Genomic DNA, 19,037 nt, shown 5'->3' on the forward strand with positions numbered 1-19,037 from the left:
ATCTGCCACCCCTCCCCCTGTGTGGTTGCAACAGGATATTACCCTAAGGCTGTGTGCCCACGATGCGTTTTTGGTGCGGATTTGCAGTGCGGAAACGCTCCAGAAACGCATTGCATACCTTATCCCATGACTTCCTATGACATTCTGCATGTTCTGTACACATGGTCAGGATTTTTTCTGCGTGGATCTTACTCGCAGAAAAAATCCAGACATGATCAATTCTTCTAAATTTCTGCATGCGTATTTGCCTATATAATGCACTGGAAAAATGCACGGCAAATCTGCATGCATTTTCTGCCAAGGAGATGCAGAAATACTCAGGAAAATTTCTGCTTCATTTCTGCATCGTGGGCACTAAGCCTAAGGCTGAGTTCACACGATGCGTTTTTAATGCGTTTCCGCGGCGTTTTTGCAGTTGCATAAACGGCGCGGAAACGCATTAAAAACGCATGGCAGAAGGGCAGCAATGTTCCCCAATTGAAATCCGCATGTGCTGTGCCCATGATGCGGATTTTTCCGCAGCGTAAACGCTGCGCTCAAAAATCCGCAGCATGTCAATTAATTTTGCGGAAACGCTGCTTTTTTGCCGCCATTGACTTGCATTAGACCGCATGGAATCCGCATCACTGTATATGTTCATGCGCTTTTCATGCGGTCTAATGTACGGATGGTACCCGGGTGTGGATGAGAGGACTCTCATCCAGACCCAGGTACCATTAAAAAAAAAGAATAAAATAAAATATATATATATACATATATACTCACCTTCTGACGGCCCGCGCAGCGCTCCTGCTTGGTTCCCGGCACTTCGCGGTTGAATGAAGAAGGACCTTCGCTGACGTCAGAGTCATGTGACGGGTCACGTGACGCTGACGTCGGCAGGTCCTAAAGTCTTCACTGCCGGCAGCCGGGACCGAGCGAAGCCGGACACCGGGGGCCATCAGAGGGTAAAGTATATATTTATTTTTTATTTTTTGACATTCACACACTATATAAATCCATGCCGGTTGCCGGTTGCATGGATTTATATAGTGTGAAGTTTACAAGCACTTTCCAAGTGATGCTAAAATCGCTTGGGAAGCGCTTGTCAACCCGCATGCGTAAATGAAAGTGAAGACCGCTTCACATCCGCATGTCCCTGGCAGGAAACCGCATGTACAATCCGCATGTACAATCCACATTAAGGCTATGTGCCCACGTTGCATAAATGAAGCAGAAAATTTCTGCTTCATTTCTGCAAGTCCTCTCCCGGAAAAACACATGCGGAATTCCGCACGCGTTTATCGCGCGTTTTTCGCGCGTTTATCACGCGTTTTCCACATGCGGAATTGCCTTGCGTTTTTTATGCATTGGACAAAGGCAATTCTGCTTGCGGAAACGCAAAATTAATTGACATGCTGCGGATTTTTGAACGCAGCATAAACGCTGTGGAAAAATCCGCAGCATGTGCATAGAACTTGCGGAATCCCATTGGGGACCATGGGGTGCGGGTTACCAAGCGTTTTACAAGCGTTTCCGCTGCGGAAATTCCGCATCAAAAACGCTTGAAAAACGCTACGTGTGCACACAGCCTAACAATCCGCATGCGTTTTTTCCTGCCAGGGAGATGCAGAAATGCTCAGGAAAAAATCCTGAGCATTTCTGCATCGTGTGCACATACCCTAAATCATATTGCAAGACTCGTTAAAGGGTCGATTGTGACTTGTAGAATTGCTGCTTCCAATAGGTGGCGCTATAGAGTTCAGGTCCTCTTTTTCTCTGAAGAGGCAATTTTCAACAGGATAAGAAAAATGAAGTTTAGGATCCCAGTGCAGAGCAGTTTTGTTGGTGACTTCAAAGTGATACTGACAGTTGGTGCTGCTCACTGTATCCTTAGCTTGGGTTAGATACGTGATTTGTATCTCGTGCACGATTAGATACACTTAGAGTAACATGCTGGTATTAGATACAGTGCTCAGTGTCGTTTATCACATAATGGGATTAGATTTTGAGCTCAGTGGATTGTATCACACACAATGGGATTAGATACGCTGTATGTAATGTGTAACCCTGCTCCTTCTACTTCTATGGGAGCAGTAGTGTAAAATGTGACCCTGCTTCATCTACTTCTATGGGAGCAGTAGTCTCCATGAGACCCGTCGTCTCTGAACAGAGGTAATGTCAGAGTTATGCTGCCACATATAGTGCCCCACAGCATAATGGCCCCACATAGTTCCTCACTGATCCCCATTCTAGTACAAGTTTTTTCCTTCTGGTATATGTCCCACCATCTTGGTATATGTCCCTCCATCATGATCCCCATCCTGATATATGTCCCTCCTTCATGATTCCCATCCAGGTATATGTCTACATCCTGGTAATGTCCCTCATCCAGCTATATGTCCGTCTATCATGATCCCCATCCCGGTATATGTCCCTCCTCCATCAGGATCTCCATCCTGTTATATGCCCCCCGTATATTCAGTGCACAGAAAAAAAAAATCAATAAACCCTTCTACTCACCTTCCCTGCGCTTCCCACCAGCACAGTGTCCTATGCTGTGTGTTCAGAGCACAGCAACGTGATGACTTCCTCTGAGCAGGTTAGTGAGCTGTGATCACAGCCTGTCCTGTAATACTGATGACAGACTGTGATCACTGCTCGGTCGCCTCACCCCGAACCTCCGTTCCCCGGCAGCTCCTGTCATTGCATGCACTGAGCAGTGTGTGCGATGACAAAGGGAAAGTGCAGCCCGCAGCGGATACTTTCGGATGGCGACCGCAGTCTCTTATTCCCAGGGGCTGCCGTATTTGAGGTGTGTAAGTGTCGTGCTGAGACATTTACACACCTCCAAATGCAAATGGCAGCCCCCCAATGGCTGAAGTAAAAATTAATAAATAAAAACTATTAAAGTGATACCTTTAATTTTGTATTAAAAATAATTGATTATATAATCAAATTATTAATAGAAAAATAAAAATTGCAGCACCTTCCCTTTAACCTTTTCACCCAGAAGCCTGTTTTCACCTTCCTGACCAGGCCATTTTTTACAATTCTGACCCCTGTCACTTTATGAGGTAATTACTCTGGAACGCTTCAACGGACCCCACTGATTCTGAGAATGTTTTTTCGTGACATATTGTACTTCATGACAGTGGTAAAATTTATTTAATATGACTTACGTTTATTTGTGAAAAAATCGGAAATTTGGCGAAAACTTTGAAAATTTAGTAATTTTCAAAATTTTCATCTTTATGCCCTTAAATCAGTCACAACAAATAGTTAATAAATAACATTTCCCACATGTCTACTTTACATCAGCACAATTTTGGAAAAAAAAATATTTTTGTTAGGAAGTTATAAGGGTTAAAAGTTGACCAGCGATTTCTAATTTTTCCAACAAAATTTCCAAAACCATTTTTTTAGGGACCACATCACATTTGAAGTCACTTTGAGAGGTCTTTATGACAGAAAATACCCAAAAGTGACACCATTCTAAAAACTGCACCCCTCAAGGTGCTCAAAACCACATTCAAGAACTTTATTAACCCTTCAGGTGCTTCACAGGAAATTTTGGAATGTGGAAGAAAAAAATGAACATTTAACTTTTTTCACAAAAATGTTACTTTAGACCACGTTTTTATTATTTTCAGAGGGGTAACAGGAAAAAATGGACCTCAAAATTTCTCTTGAGTAAGCCGATACCCTATATGTGGGAGAAAACCACTGTTTGGGCGCACGGCAGGGTTCGGAAGGGAAGGAGCGCCATTTGACTTTTTGAATGTAAAATTTGCTGGAATAATTAGCGGACGCCATGTTGCGTTTGGAGAGCCCCTGATGTGCCTAAACAGTGGAACCACGCCCACAAGTGACACCATTTTGGAAACTAGAACCCTTAGGCTATGTGCCCACGATGCAGAAATGAAGCAGAAAATTTCTGCAGCATTTCTGCATCTCTCTGGCAGAAAAAACGCATGCAGATTGTGCATGCGTTTTTCCTGCAGTATACATGCGGAATACATGCGTTAACGCATGTGTTTCCGCATGCGGACTGACAAGCACTTTCCAGGCGATAGCATCACTTGGAAAGTGCTTGAGAACTAGGTCACACTATATAAATCCATGAAAACGGCATGGATTTATATAGTGTGACCGTAAAAATTAAAAAATAAAGCTATACTTACCCCCGATCCTTCGCCGCGTGTGCTGTCGCGCTCTTCCTGGCTTCTTCCGGGTTGCCGGCATCTCGCGAGACAGCCTGCGGTCACATGATGGCGACGTTATCTCAGGTCCTGGAAGATAAGCGCTGCTGGGGCCGCCGGACAGGTGAATATAAACTTTTTTATTATTTTATTCTTTTTTTTACAGGTACAATGGTACCCAGGTCTGGATGAGAGTCTTCTCTCCTCCAGAACTGGGTACCATCTGCACATTGAACCGCATATAATCCGCGTGTACAAATGTACAGACACGGATTATATGCGTCTCAATGCAAGTCAATGGCGGCCATTCCGCTGCGCTTTCGCAAAATTAATGAACATGCTGCGGATTTATGAGCGCTGCAGAAACGCTGCGGAAAAATCCGCAGCATGTGCATTGACATTGCGGAATGCCATTGGGGACCATGGGGTGCGGATTAACAAGCGTTTTTGATGCTTTTCCACTGCGGAAATTCTGCAGCGGAAACGTATGAAAAAAGCATCGTGGGCACGCAGCCTTAGGGAACTTATCTAGATGTGTGGTGAGCACCTTGAACCCCCAGGTGCTTCACAGAAGTTTACAACATTGAACAGTGAAAATAAAAAAAATAAAAATTCCTGCAAGAAAGTTTTTTAGCACAAAATTTTACATTTTTGCAAGGATAGCAGGAGAAATTGGACCCCAAAATTTGTTGTGCAATTTCTCTTGAGTATGCAGATACCCATATGAGGTTAAAAACCACTTTTGAGGCATAGTGCACAGCTCAGAAGGGAAGAAGCACCATATTGGAGTTCAGATTTTGCTGGACTGGTTTGAGGGTGCCATATCACATTGGTAGAGCCCCTGAGGTGCTAGAGCAGCTGAACCCCCCATAAGTGACCCAATTTTACAAACTACACCTTACAATGAATTCATCTAGGGGTGCAGTGATTTTATTGACACCACAGGTGGGTCACATAATTTTTTACCACTGGGCAGTGAAGAAAAAATAATTACATTTTTAACACAGAAATTTTGTTTTAGCCCCAGATTTTACACTGGGAAATGAGTAAAAATGGCACCAAAATTTGTTCTACAATTTCTGCTGAATTTAGAAATGCCCCATATGTGCCTGTACAATACTGCTTAGCCACACGGTGAGACTCGGGAGGGACAGAGTGCTATTTGCCTCCTGGAGCGCATATTTTCCTAGAATAGTTTGCGGACTCCATATAAAGAGCCCCTACGTGCTAGAAGAGCAGAATCCCCCCTCAAGTGACCCCATTTTGGAAATTATACCCCTTTGAATTTATCTACAGGTGTAGTGACTATTTTGACTCCATGGGTGTTTTCCACAAACAAGCAGCAGTGGATGTTACTAAGTGATGATTGCAAACTGCCGTTGTAGTGACCAGTACATTGTGGTTACCAGTACATTATGCCCAGCTCGTGCTTCTGGACACATGCACCCATACATTAGGCAGGCTCTCATTGCTACAGGAATGCCAAAGATGTGGACTCTAACTGCAGTTTAGACACACACTGGAGCTCAGAAGGGAGGGGGACATTTGGATTTGGGAGCACAGAATTTGTTGGATTTCATTTGGAGGTCAAGGAGCCATTTTGTTTTCCCAGAGCCTTCGTGCTACCAGTAATGTGGAAGCCCCTATATTATTGTTAACAGATGACGGACCTGAGTGGGAACTTGCTTTTTTTGTGAATGGAGTTGAAGCTTTTGACGCGCCCAAGGGATGGGGGCGACTCGGCGCCCGGGCCTAGTTGACGGTACTGGGGGGGATGCCGCAGTGGCCGGCTCCCGGGCCCGTTCCCTGGCGTCACTCTTAAAAAGGGGTAAAGGAGGAATGGGGTAGGAAAGAGTTCGTGACGCCACCAGTGGTGTCTGGTGAGGATCACCAGCGCTGCTACAGTCCTCTGAGGCCAGTGATCAGGCAGCTAGATGGTGCGACTCCCCACAGGTGGAGCGGGGCCTCAGGGCAGTGTAGGAGAGGGGATGCAGGACAGAGGGGACCCAGCCGGGTCGCAGGAAGAATAGGCACACACACGACAGTTCACTTCAGTACCTTTACTGGTGGTGTTTCAAGCACGATCCAGGGCACTGTAGGGTGAAGGGTGCATTTCAGGACTCTCCCCATTGAGCGGGTGTGGGGCCTCCTGTTTCTTGCCGTTTACTGATAAGTTTGTGACCAGCCTGAAGCTAGGCCTAACTTGGTCTCTGTCTTGCACTGACTGACCTGGTGGTAGGGCCTTCTGTTGGAGTTCACACTCCCTGGAATTTTTGGGCCTCAGTGACTCCTGACCCTGGTATATCAGTCAGTTTTTGGTGTTCCTGGGACATGTAGTTCGCCAGGGGTTCCGGTTCTTTCTGCTGGTCCTGGAGATCCTAGCAGACATGGACCCGGTGTCCGGTAAATGGTTGTGGGGTGAGCTGGTTAAGCTCCTCTGCCCCCTATGTAGCTCGCTACTCCACTTGACTTCGGCTACTCGGGGCCCTCACTAGGCTTCACACTGGCAGCAGGCCTCGCTACTCTTCACCGCTCTTATGGCATCGGCACGCCGTAGGCTCACTAACCTGACTGTAACTGGACTCCTTACAGACTTCAGACTTACTCCAGACTAGACTGAACTGCCTATCTCCACCTTCCTTTTTTATATCCCTATCCGGGCTCCCTCTGGTGGTCTGAGGTGGAAGGTGGAGGTGTGTGAATGTTACGAGGGCCTCTTGTGAAGGAATCCGTCCATGCACCCTCTCTAGGATCTGTGGCACCAATGCACAGCAGAGCGCCACATTCCCCCCTAGCAAAGCTCAGCACTCCCGGACTGAAGTACTTTTTTATAACAACAACAACATTAACTCTTCCCTTTATGGGAGGCACTCCGCTTAAACGTTACATATAAAGCATTATAAATAATAAATAGATATATACAATTTAATAAGCAACCCCAGAATCCAAGTCTCTTGCGGTAAGGTTCCCAGACAGGATATCCATCTCACAGGGTAGAGTACTTGGTAGCTTGAGGGACCTGTCCCAAACCCTCCACGTAGGCCCTGGGGTGGCTGCAGGGCATGGAGATCCTGTGTTGGACCTCCATTAGTGCCACACCAGACAGGTTTTTCTTCTGAGGTCACCTAAAGGGGCACTCCAGGGAGTGCAATTATTTACAAGAAGCTGTTTTTTGGGCTGCACATAGTCCTCAGCCACAGAGTTCTTTATGTACCCTTACGGGTAACTAGAGTCAACCAAGAGAAGTGTCCATATCACTTAACTCGTGTTTTGCCTTGCAATGGACAATTTAATAAATACATATACAAGAAAATACATAATATAATACCCCAGGGGCAACTATTTACACTGTCAGTTTCCTTCTTACTCTCTGTATCTGACAGGGGTCTGACCTTTGGTACTACGTGTGTACCTGCGTGGTACTGGAATGCGTGTGGTATTGGTATTCGCACTACTTTCCATTCTGTCAGTACTAGGTGTGGAGGGGCTACAAGACTGCCTTGACCTCTCTGCGGGACTGGCAAGTGTACCATTAGCTGGGCCTTCTTGCTCTGCTCCAGCCGGGGATCCTTCTTCCTGGAATTCTTCTTGAGCAGGTTCTTCTGGGGCACCTACAGTTTCTTCTTGCTGTGGGTAGAAGGTGATTACAGGTATTACTGCTATTACTACAGGTGATTACTGCTCCTCCTAGTTGGGGCCAATCTTCCGTGAAATCTCCTAGTTTAGTGTGTATTACTGCTTCTCTAGGCTCCTCCGGTACGGTGAGAGGCACTTCCTCCTGGGGTTTTAGCAGACCTGGACACAACTTCAGATGGTCCCTGGATACTGTTTTGTAATTATACAGGTCTTCCTGTTATCAAACCATGAGTTTAACACAGTGTAGGGCTCTCTCTCCCACTGGTCATCAAGTTTGTGGTTTCTCCTTTTTCTTTTTAACACCACTTCTCCTGGTGTGAAGGGTTCTGCGGGTGCCCTCTTATTGTAGTGGGCTTCCTGCTTGTCCCTCACCCGAGTGAGACTGTCTTCGACACAGGCCTGTACTCTTCTGTACTGCTCCTGTCTGGTCGTGTTCCAGTCCTCAGTGGACATATCTGCTTCTGGTTCTACTACACCAAGCTCCAGGTCCATGGGCAACTTCCCGGGTCTGGCTCGCATGAGATACACTGGAGTACAATTGGTGGAACTTACAGGTATGTGGTTGTACAGATCTACCAGGTCAGGTAGTAGGTCTGGCTACTGATTTCTCTCCTCTAGTGGTAAGGTCTTCAGCAGGTCGATGACAATGTTATTCATCTTTTCACAGAGATCGTTGGTTTGGGGGTGGTACGGTGTAGTCCTGATCTTTTTACACCCGTACAAATGGCAGAACTCCTTGAACAATTGGGCTTCAAAGGCTGAGCCTTGATTTGTCAGCACCTGCTCCGGGTATCCGTGGGGCCTGCAGACGTACGCCTGAAACATCTTCGCCGCAGTTTCTGCCGTCAGATCCTTGACTGGGGCGACCACCAGGAACCGGGAGTAGTGATCTACCATGGTCAGGGCATAGGAATATCCTGACCTGCTGGGTGACAGCTTGACATGATCCAGGGCCATGATCTCCAAAGATCGAGTTGTCTTGTTGGGTTGCAGGGGTGTCTTCTGGCTGCTGTAGTCTTTTATTCTGAGGCTACAGGGTCCACAATTCCGGCATCACCTCTCAATGGAACTGCACATTCCCACCCAATAAAACCATCACTTCAGCAGGGTTTCTAGCTTTTTCCAGCCAAAGTGCCCCGCCTGATCGTGGTAGGACTGCAACACCATCTGGATGTCTGTCTTGGGCACCACTATCTGCCATACCATCTCATGGATTTTGGGGTTGACGTACCTCTGGCACAGCTTCTCCCTATAGATGAACAGCCGGCTCTTCTCATTCCACAGCTGCTTGGCTTGGAGAGACGCTTCCTTCTCCAGGGAGGAACCTTCCTGGGTTATCAGTTCCTTGATACGGCTGACAACCGGGTCGCTGTCCTGGGTCTCCTTCCAGCTGTGGTGAGGCAGGGGGTTCAACATCTTACCACGTTGCCTCCTGGAGGCTCGTTACTTGTGGACCATTCAATTCCGATGAAAGGCAGGTAGTTCAATCTCTTCCTAGTCATCCACTTCTTCTTCAGTGAGGCATCCTGGACAGGGCATCGGTGTTGGCGTTCTTGCGGCCCGCCCGGTACTTAATAGTGAATTGGTAGTTTGACATCCATCGTTGTTCAATAGCTCCTAACTTGGCTGTTTCTAGATGAGTCAAGGGATTGTAATCAGTGAAGGCGGTGAACTTACTGGAGGCTAGGTAGTGCTTGAACCGCTCGGTGATGGCCCAGACCATGGCCAGGAACTCCAACTTGAAGCTGCTATAGTTCTCCGGGTTCCGCTCGGTCGGGCGGAGCTTCCTGCTTGCATAGGCGATCACCTTCTCTTGGCCATTCTGCTTCTGACTCAGTACAGCTCCTAATCCTTCGTTGCTGGCATCAGTGTACATCACGAATGGTTGGCTGTAGTCAGGGTAGGCTAGGATCTCTTCGCCTGTCAGGATCTCCTTCATCACCTTAAAGGATTCTGCCTGCTCCTTACCCCATTGGAACGGTGAATTTCTGCCTCTCCCAGACTGTCCTACCAGGAGATCTTGTAAAGGTGCAGCTTTCTTGGTATAGTCCTTCACAAATCTCTGGTAATACCCGACTAGTCCCAGGAACTGACGTACCTCCTTGAGGCTCTTCGGCTCCGGCCATTTCTGGATGGCAGTGACCTTCTCCGGGTCTGGTGCTACTCCCTCTGGACTAACGATGTGCCCCAGGTACTGTACCTTCCTCTTGAACAGGTGGCACTTTGAGGGCTTCAGCTTCATCCCATACCGGGACAGTGACTCAAATACCTCCGCCAGGTGCTTCAAGTGGTCCTCATACATTTTGGAGTACACTATCACGTCGTCCAGGTATAGTAGTACAGTCTCGAAGTTGCGGTGTCCCAGGCAGCACTCCATCAATCTCTGGAACGTTCCGGGGGCGTTGCAGAGTCCAAACGGCATCATATTGAACTCGCAGAGTCCCATCGGGGTGGTGAAGGCCGTCTTCTCCCGATCTTCCTCAGCAACAGCTACTTGCCAGTACCCACTAGTGAGGTCAAGGGTGGAAAAGTAATTTGCAGACTTTAAGGCAGCGAGGGATTCCTCTATACATGGTAAAGGGTATCCATCTTTATGTGTAATGTGATTTACTTGTCTGTAATCTACACACATTCTCATGCTTCCGTCCTTTTTCCTGACTAGAACTAGGGGAGCTGCCCAGGGACTACAACTATCCCTTACTATCCCTGCCTTCTTCATGTCGTGCAACATCTCCTTCGCCTTCTGGTATTGTGCTGGTGGTATAGGCCTGTAACGTTCTTTGATGGGTGGTTGGTCACCTGTGGGCATATGGTGTTGAACCCCCTTAATCATCCCAAAGTCAAGTGGGTGCTTACTGAATACTTGCTCATATTCCTGAACCACCCGGTGTACACCCTGCTTCTGATGGGCAGGAGTGGTGTCTGTCCCAACATGCAGCTGTTGACACCATCCTCCACCTGGGTTGCCGGGTCATTATTCTTCACTTCATCTGGTGAGGTTAAGGACTCCGCTGTGTGTATGGAGTTGTTATTTACTGTGTACAGTTTGGCAACAGTGGCGTAGCGTGGTAGTCTAACCTCGTCCTCCCCAAAGTTTAGGAGGCGTACGGTCACCCTCCCATTGCGTACATCCACTACCCCTTTGGCGGTCAAGAGTGTAGGCCTATGTCCGAGCTAAAGGGCTCTACTACTGCCTGGTAGCTCCATCCTTTGAGACCTATTGTTGCTCTACACCAAATCATCATTTCACTCATCGGGGGAATCACAATGAGTATCGGGTCTGTCACCCGTACATTACCAATTTCACCGCCTGTTAGCTTTACCTGTTGCTGGTACATAAGGGCTCGGATTTCTTTCTGCAGCGCCCTTCTCTGCCCTGGTCTGGCAGTGTCAGCTATCTGTTGGAGCAAGAACACCACTTCTCCCAAACAGTTACTAACAATGTTGGTGCCAAGTACCATATACAAGTTTGTATCATCAGGATTAGTCTCTACTACAATTAGTCCCTGGTCCTTAAGTTCCACTCTTCCCACCTTTACTGCCACATCCTTAACCCCGACTAGGTTAAGGGGGAGGCCGTTTGAGGAAAGTTTTGGAGCTGGTGGACTTAGGTCATCCATGGACCAGAACCTTTTGTAGAGGACATCAGGCATGATGGTTACCTGAGATCTTGTGTCCAGCAGAGCGGATGTCGCGATGCGGTCCAGCACAATGGACAGGAAAGGTCTTCCTCCCACGAACCTGCTGTACCAGTCTGATGGGCCTGGGGGGGTCTTCTCCTGGGTGTCAGCCCTCGGCCCCAGGTTTCCTTGTTTAAAGGACAGCTCTGGATGGTGTGACCTGTCTTGTGGCAGCGGTGGCAGTTTGGGTCCCTCGGCGGGCGGCGTTGGTCGCTGGTCCTCCCAGGGGGTGGCGTTGTCCTCCTCCTCCTTCTCATCCAGGGGACATCCTCAGGGCTGTCAACTAGCAGGATCCTTCCTTCTGCCTCGGGCTCCATCAGCAGCTGCAGGGCACTCAGCACAGTGGTCAGGGTTTTGCTCAACTGACGCACTTCAGAGCGCAGGCTGTCCAGCTCACTAGGGGACGTTGCTTGCACCTTGGCTTCATCAGCCACCGGGGAAAAGGTGGATGCTGCAGGTACTGGGGTAGCCCCACCCTGGTAACATTGGATAGCAGTGGTTTCCAGGGGCTGCAGTCCTTTAATAGCCATGTCCTTAAGGGTGTCAAAGGTGGCATCTGGATGATCCAGGAACCACCAACGCACAGTCCTGCTCTCCTCTTGGGACCTTAGTCCCCGGATAAACTGTTCCTTCAGCATTTTATTTTCATTATCGATGCTGGTTGGACTAACCTGTTTCAGTGCTCGCAGGGCCCCTTGTAAACGCCAGGCATAGTCCCGAACACTGTCCTCCGGTTGCTGAGAGCAGTTGTAGAACCTCATCTGGAGGTCTGTCTCAGTACGATTCTCAAAGACAGTCTGTAACTTTTTAAAGATTGCGGACACTGACTCTTGGTCTGCGGCCAACCAGGTTTCCACTTCTCGCTCCGCAGCACCGGTCAATTGTCCTAATACAACAGCGGCTCTTTGCTTACCTGTCATAGAGTACATGTCCAGTATACCGCATATTTTCCTTTTAAATCCAGACAGGGTATCTGGTTTGCTGCTGTATTGGGGGAGCCACTTCACTCCAGGGATGTACAGTAGGGCCTTGGGTATGACAGGGGTTACAGACCCTGCTGGTGGAGCGGCTGCTTCGGCCTGCTCAGCGCCGAGCTCTGGTTGAACATCAGGGCGGTTAACCGGTACTCCGGCGTTGTGCTGTTCCTCGGACATTCTGGCGCCCCCCTAGCGAACCGTGGCCTACCTTCTTTTCTTTTCATCCCATAGGCCGCAGCTCCTCAGGTGACGGTCTTCTTCAGGACCTTGCGGCGCTTGCATCCTACGTCAGAGCACTCACCGGGGCTCCTTCGAGGACCTGGCGCTTCCTAGTTTGACGTCGAGGAGTGGGGCTTGTCCGGGGCTTCGCGCGCTTCAGCAGGTACGCCTCTCAGCTTCCTGCGGTTACGTCCTTCTTCCCGCTCAGCGGCACAACAATGGCGGCAATCTTTGCCACAGTTAAATACACAGTTCAGAATAAAGGCGCACAGTACCCGGTGGCAACGGGCACAACACTCCGTCGTTGCAGCGGGCACGGAATCCTGTTCGTGACGCCAGGAAGAGATGATGCGCCCAGGGGATGGGGGCGACTCGGCGCCCGGGCCTAGTTGACGGTGCTGGGGGGATGCCGCGGTGGCCAGTTCCCGGGCCCATACCCTGGGGTCACTCTTAAAAAGGGGTAAAGGAGGATTGGGGTAGGAAAGAGTTTGTGACGCCACCCGTGGTGTCTGGTGAGGATCACCAGCGCTGCTACAGTCCTCTGAGGCCAGTGATCAGGCAGCTAGATGGTGAGGCTCCCCACAGGTGGAGCGGGGCCTCAGGGCAGTGTAGGAGAGGGGATGCAGGACAGAGGGGACCTAGCAGGGTCGGAGGAAGAACAGGCACACACATGACAGTTCACTTCAGTACCTTTACTGGTGGTGTTTCAGGCACGATCCAGGGCACTATAGGGTGAAGGGTGCATTTCAGGACTCTCCCCAGTGAGCGAGTGTGGGGCCTCCTGTTTCTTGCCTTTTCCTGATAAGTTTATGACCTGCCAGAAGCTAGGCCTAACTTGGTCTCTGTCTTGCACTGACTGACCTGGTGGTAGGGCCTTCTGTTGGAGTTCACACTCCCTGGAATTTTTGGGCCTCAGTGACTCCTGACCCTGGTATATCAGTCAGTTTTTGGTGTTCCTGGGACATATAGTTCGCCAGGGGTTCCGGTTGTTTCTGCTGGTCCTAGAGATCTTTGCAGACATGGACCCGGTGTCCGATAAATGGTTGTGGGGTGAGCTGGTTAAGCCCTCACTAGGCTTCACACTGGCAGCAATCCTCGCTACTCTTCACCGCTCTTATGGTGTCGGCACACCGTAGGCTCACTAACCTGAGCTCCTGAGTCTGGGCTGGGCTGACAACCTCTCTGGGTGCAGCACACTGTAGGCTTAGACTGTAGATTCCAGACTTAGACTGTAACTGGACTCCTTACAGACTTCAGACTTACTCCAGACTAGACTGAACTGCCTAGCTCCACCTTCCCTTTTTAAATCCCTATCCGGGCTCCCTCTGGTGGTCTGAGGTGGAAGGTGGAGGTGTGTGAATGTTACGAGGGCCTCTTGTGGAGGAATCCATCCATGCACCCCTCTAGGATCTGTGGCACCAATGCACAGCAGGGCGCCACACTTTTATTGGGAACATTTTACATAACATTTTGGATCACATTTTTCCTGCTCTCTACGCTGAGCATTTATATCGGGGTTTCCATCTAAATCTCCCAAGTGACGTGATTCAGATGAAATCCCCAAGCGATCCATTCACTATAATGAGGCAGCAGAGTTACTTTGGACTCCATCTGGCCTCTGTTCAGCGGTGTCCTTTTCAGAAGTGCACAAAACTGTGGCCGACGGCACTTTTATGCACGCCTAATAAAAAGACGGACACCGTGGGATCACAGGCCAGACGGCGTCCACAGTGCCTCCATCTGGTGTAAGCGCTCAGCGCAGATCGAAGGATAAATGTGAACCGAGCCTTACTGCGATCTTTGGGAGGCAGAATGAACAAATAAGCAGCAGGAAAAGAATTGGTTTTATTTATTTTTCACGCCTTTCCCCATGCAATATAATTGATCAGATGACTTTATTCTTCGGGTCGGTGCGATTACAGTGATACCAGATTAATATCGGGCTTTTATGATTGACAGTTGTCACACACTAAAAGACACCTTTTAGTGTAAAAACAAGTTTTTGCATCGCCATATTTTGAGAGCTATAATTTTTCCATATTTTGTCCGACAGAGTCATGTGACAGCTTGTTTTTTGCCAGACGAGTTGATGTTTTCATTGGTACCGTTTTTGGGGATGTGACTTTTTTTGATAGCTTTCTATTCCGATTTTTGTGAGACAGAATAAACAGAAACCATCAATTCAAGAATTGTTTTTTGGGGATTTTTTTTATGCCGTTCCGGGTGTGGTAAAATTGATAAGGCAGCTTCATTCTTTGGGGCAGTACGATTACATTGATACCACATTAATATATTTTTTTGCCACTTTTACACAATAAAAACTGTTTTACAGAAAAAATAATTGTTTTTGCATCGTTTTATTCTGAGAGCTGTAACTTTTTTATTTTTCTGCCGATGGAGCTGTATATGGCTTGTTTTTTGCAGGACAAGATGACGTTTTCAGTGGTACCATTTTTATTTACAGGTGTCATTTTGATAGTGTTTTATTCCACTTTCTGTCCGCCAGTATGATGATAAAGCATTGTTTCTTGCCTTATATTTTTTTTTTTTTTTTACGGAGCTCACTGAAGGGGTTAACTAGTGGGACAGTTTTATAGGTCGGGTCGTTATGGACGTGGCGATACCAAATATATGTACTTTTTTTGTTTATTTTTTTTTTACACAGATAAATATATTTATTGGATTGGATTAATACATTTTCTTTTTTTTTTCTTTATTTTGTGATTTTTTAAAAAAAATATTTTAATTAAATGATGGGACATCATTTTCAAACTTTCAGGTCGCTGATCTGATGCTCTGCAATTAGTGTTGAGCGATACCTTCCGATATCGTCAAATATCGGATCGGATTGGATCGGACCGATACCCAAAAAGTATCGGATATCGCCGATTCCGATACCGGAACACAATGCAAGTCAATGGGACAGAAATATCGGAATAAAAATAAACCCTTTCTTTCCTTGTAGGTTAATTCTACATGAAGGAAAACAACTAAGAATAATGTAGAATGTATTGGGCGAGGTGGAGGAGACAATAAAGGCATAGAGGTTTAGCCCAATCAAATGGAATAGCAGGAATTAATATTTTTTTTAAGATGTTCTGAGTTACGGAAATATTGACTATGTTAAGTATTTTTATATTTTGTCAGATATTTATGTTTCACTACTTCCATGCTCTTCACCTTCTTTTTTACTTCTCCCACACTTTCTCCATCATCCTCAGCATCAGCATCTTTTTCATCAACTTCTTCTTCACCTTCTTCATCTTCTTCTTCACCTTCTTCGTATTATTCTTTTTTTTTACATTCTTCATATTCTTCTTATTCAACTATTATTCTTCTTCATATTCTACTTCTTCATCTTCTTCATATTCTTCTTCTTCATTATATTCTTATTTGTGACAGGCATTCCTGTAGTTGTTATCTATAAAAGTTTGAACATTACACCTTCCGTTCTGCCCGTCACAAAAGATTTACAACAGGATTTGTCCGCGTTCAGTTTGCCCTGCAGCAGCAGGTCTTTTCCAGGGGCACCATGAGGAGGAATGGACTCATCCCCATACACTGCTTGGTCATCTTGTGCTTATAATTTAGATAATATCTTTTGCTTTGATTTTTAGTCTTATGCTTAATGTTCTTCCGCTTTTTGTTCTGCAGCTTCTTGTACTTCTGCTTCTTGGTCTTCTGTCTCTTGTTCTTCTGTATCTTGGTGGTTGTCTTCTTGTTCTTTGTCCTCTTGGTCAACTTCTTCAGGGTCATCTTCTTGGTCTTCTTCGGGGTGGTCTTCATGGTCATCGTCTTCAGGGTCGTCGTCTTCGGGGTAGTCTTCAGGGTCCTCGTGTTCAGGGTCGTTGTCTTCAGGGTCCTCGTCTTCTTCGGCATGGTCTTCAGGGTCGTCGTCTTCAGGGTCGTCGTCTTCAGGGTCCTCCTCTTCTTTGGGGTGGTCTTCAGGGTCCTCGTCTTCGGGGTCCTCGTCTTCATCGGGGTGGTCTTCAGGGTCCTCGTCTTCGGGGTCCTCGTCTTCTTCGGGGTGGTCTTCAGGGTCCTCGTCTTCAGGGTCCTCATCAGGGAGATCCAGAGTGATTACCAAGAACCATTTAAAAAAGCTTGAACTTGGAAATGTAGCAGAAGGTACAAGAAGGCTGAGGAACTGCCGAGAACCAGCTGATGGTACTGGAACCCGAATGGGTAGCAGAAGGTACAAGAGCCAATGGAACTACCGAGGACCAGCTGATGGTACTGGAATTCGGTTACTAAGCAGGAGGTACCTGTGACAGAAAGCACTACCAAGGACCAGCAGACGTTGGTGGAACTTGGATACCGAGAAGGAGGCACCTAAGCCAAAGGCACTGCCGAGCACCAGCTGACGGTACTGGAACCCGGATGGGTAGCCGAAGTTACAAGAGCTAATGGAACTACCAAGGACCAGCTGATGGTACTGGAACCCGGATGGGTAGCAGAAGGTACAAGAGCCAATGGAACTACCGAGGACCAGCTGACGGTACTGGAACTCGGTTACTAAGCAGGAGGTACCTGTGCCAGAAAGCACTACCAAGGACCAGCAGACGTTGGTGGAACTTGGATACCGAGAAGGAGGCACCTAAGCCAAAGGCACTGCCGAGAACCAGCTGACGGTACTGGAACCCGGATGGGTAGCAGAAGTTACCCATTAGAGATGAGCAGTGTTCGACTCGAACTGTTTGCCAATCTCAAATTCGAGCTGTTTTGGGCGGTGTTTGAGCCGTTCGGCGAACCCGAACGATTTGAAAAAAATTTGGCTGTTCGAGGTTATGTTCGATAACTGTTCATGCACCAAAATCATAACTGGATTTTTTCTCAGTAATGCTGAAAATTAATGTTAATATGCAGTTTGAGTGTACAGCGGGGCGGGGGAAGGGGCAGGGGATGGATCTCTGCAGAAATAATGAAGATCTCCATTTTTTTTTCTCTTTCCAGCATTTACAGTGGGGAGGTGCAATCTGTCAGCCTATCAGCAGCGCACACACGGAGCGAAGTGCTTTTTTTCACACAAGCAAGGGCATGTGTCATTGGCAGTGTATGTCACATGTCCTTGCCCTATAAGACCCAGCCATTTTCCCCGTCGCCACCATTTTCTCACTGCTGCAGCCAGGGGCGTACATAGGAATCATGGGGCCCCATAGCAGAAGCTCTAAATGGGCCCCCTACCCCCCACAAAAAAATGAAAATAATTGTTGGGGTCACAGAAGATCAGATCTCACAACTTTTCATCCTTTATATAGTAATTTTCCTCCTGCTGAAGTCCTAGATTCCTCTTTCATTGCCCCATAAAGTGTGATGCCAACAAAAGTGCCCCCAAACACAGTGTGATAACCCCATGGTGAATTCCTCCACATGCGCAGTATAATGACCCTACTGTACCCCACCTCAACTCCCAGGGCAAAGTATGCTGACCCCAACATAGTATGATCTCCCAACTGTGACCTCCTAGAGCTAGAAAGGATGGTACATAATAAGAGAGAGTGTTATACATAATAAAAGAGGAAACTATATAACTAAGGATGGCGCTATACATAATAAATGACTACACTATACACTAAGGGACTGTGCTATACATAATACAGCTACATTCCTGCATCTGTGTGCAGTGTTGGTGTGCTGCCCTGTTTTACAGACACATCGAGCATGTCCTATTCTAATCCTCAAAATCAGATCAGAACAGGACATTCTCTGACCCTCTTAGATCTCATTCTCAGACCCGTGATTTTCATGGATGTGTGAATGGATCTATAAAACTCTACGAGTCCATGGACCATCCGATAAAAAAAATCTGGCAGCACACGGACATTTCACACAAATGTGAGAATGCAGCCTAAGGTATTTTACAGATAACATCATCACTCCAAGTCACACAGTGCAGATACAGAATAATATTTACATCCAGGCACTTACCGCTGACGTCTCATCTGATCAGAGACAGTTTCTGCTGATTCTTCTCCATCTGGTCAGACCTTCATGTCGACATCTCCCAGCCACGACTCGTCTTGTCATGATGATCTACAGCCTAGAAAATAACAAGGTCACATATATTGTACATGCATCTCCCCCACACTGCGCTATTGACTACAGATATGTACTCCCCCATTAGTATACTATTAGCCACTTAGTAATCAAAATATAAAGTGATAAGCAGCACTGTGCCCCCATTAACTATAATCTCCACCAGGCAATAATATAAATTATTCGGTCTCTGTGACTCTCCCCAATTAACTGTAAGGCTATGTGCACACGAAAAATATACAAGGCTTTACAGTACAAGCAAAGTGAAACCCCCATAATTGCTCTCTCCCACCACCTCCATCATTGCT

This window comes from Phyllobates terribilis, unplaced genomic scaffold (genome assembly GCF_046119375.1).
Source record: "Phyllobates terribilis strain yellow unplaced genomic scaffold, ASM4611937v1 Scaffold_26__1_contigs__length_17865784, whole genome shotgun sequence".
In the NCBI taxonomy this organism is placed as follows: Eukaryota; Metazoa; Chordata; class Amphibia; order Anura; family Dendrobatidae; genus Phyllobates; species Phyllobates terribilis.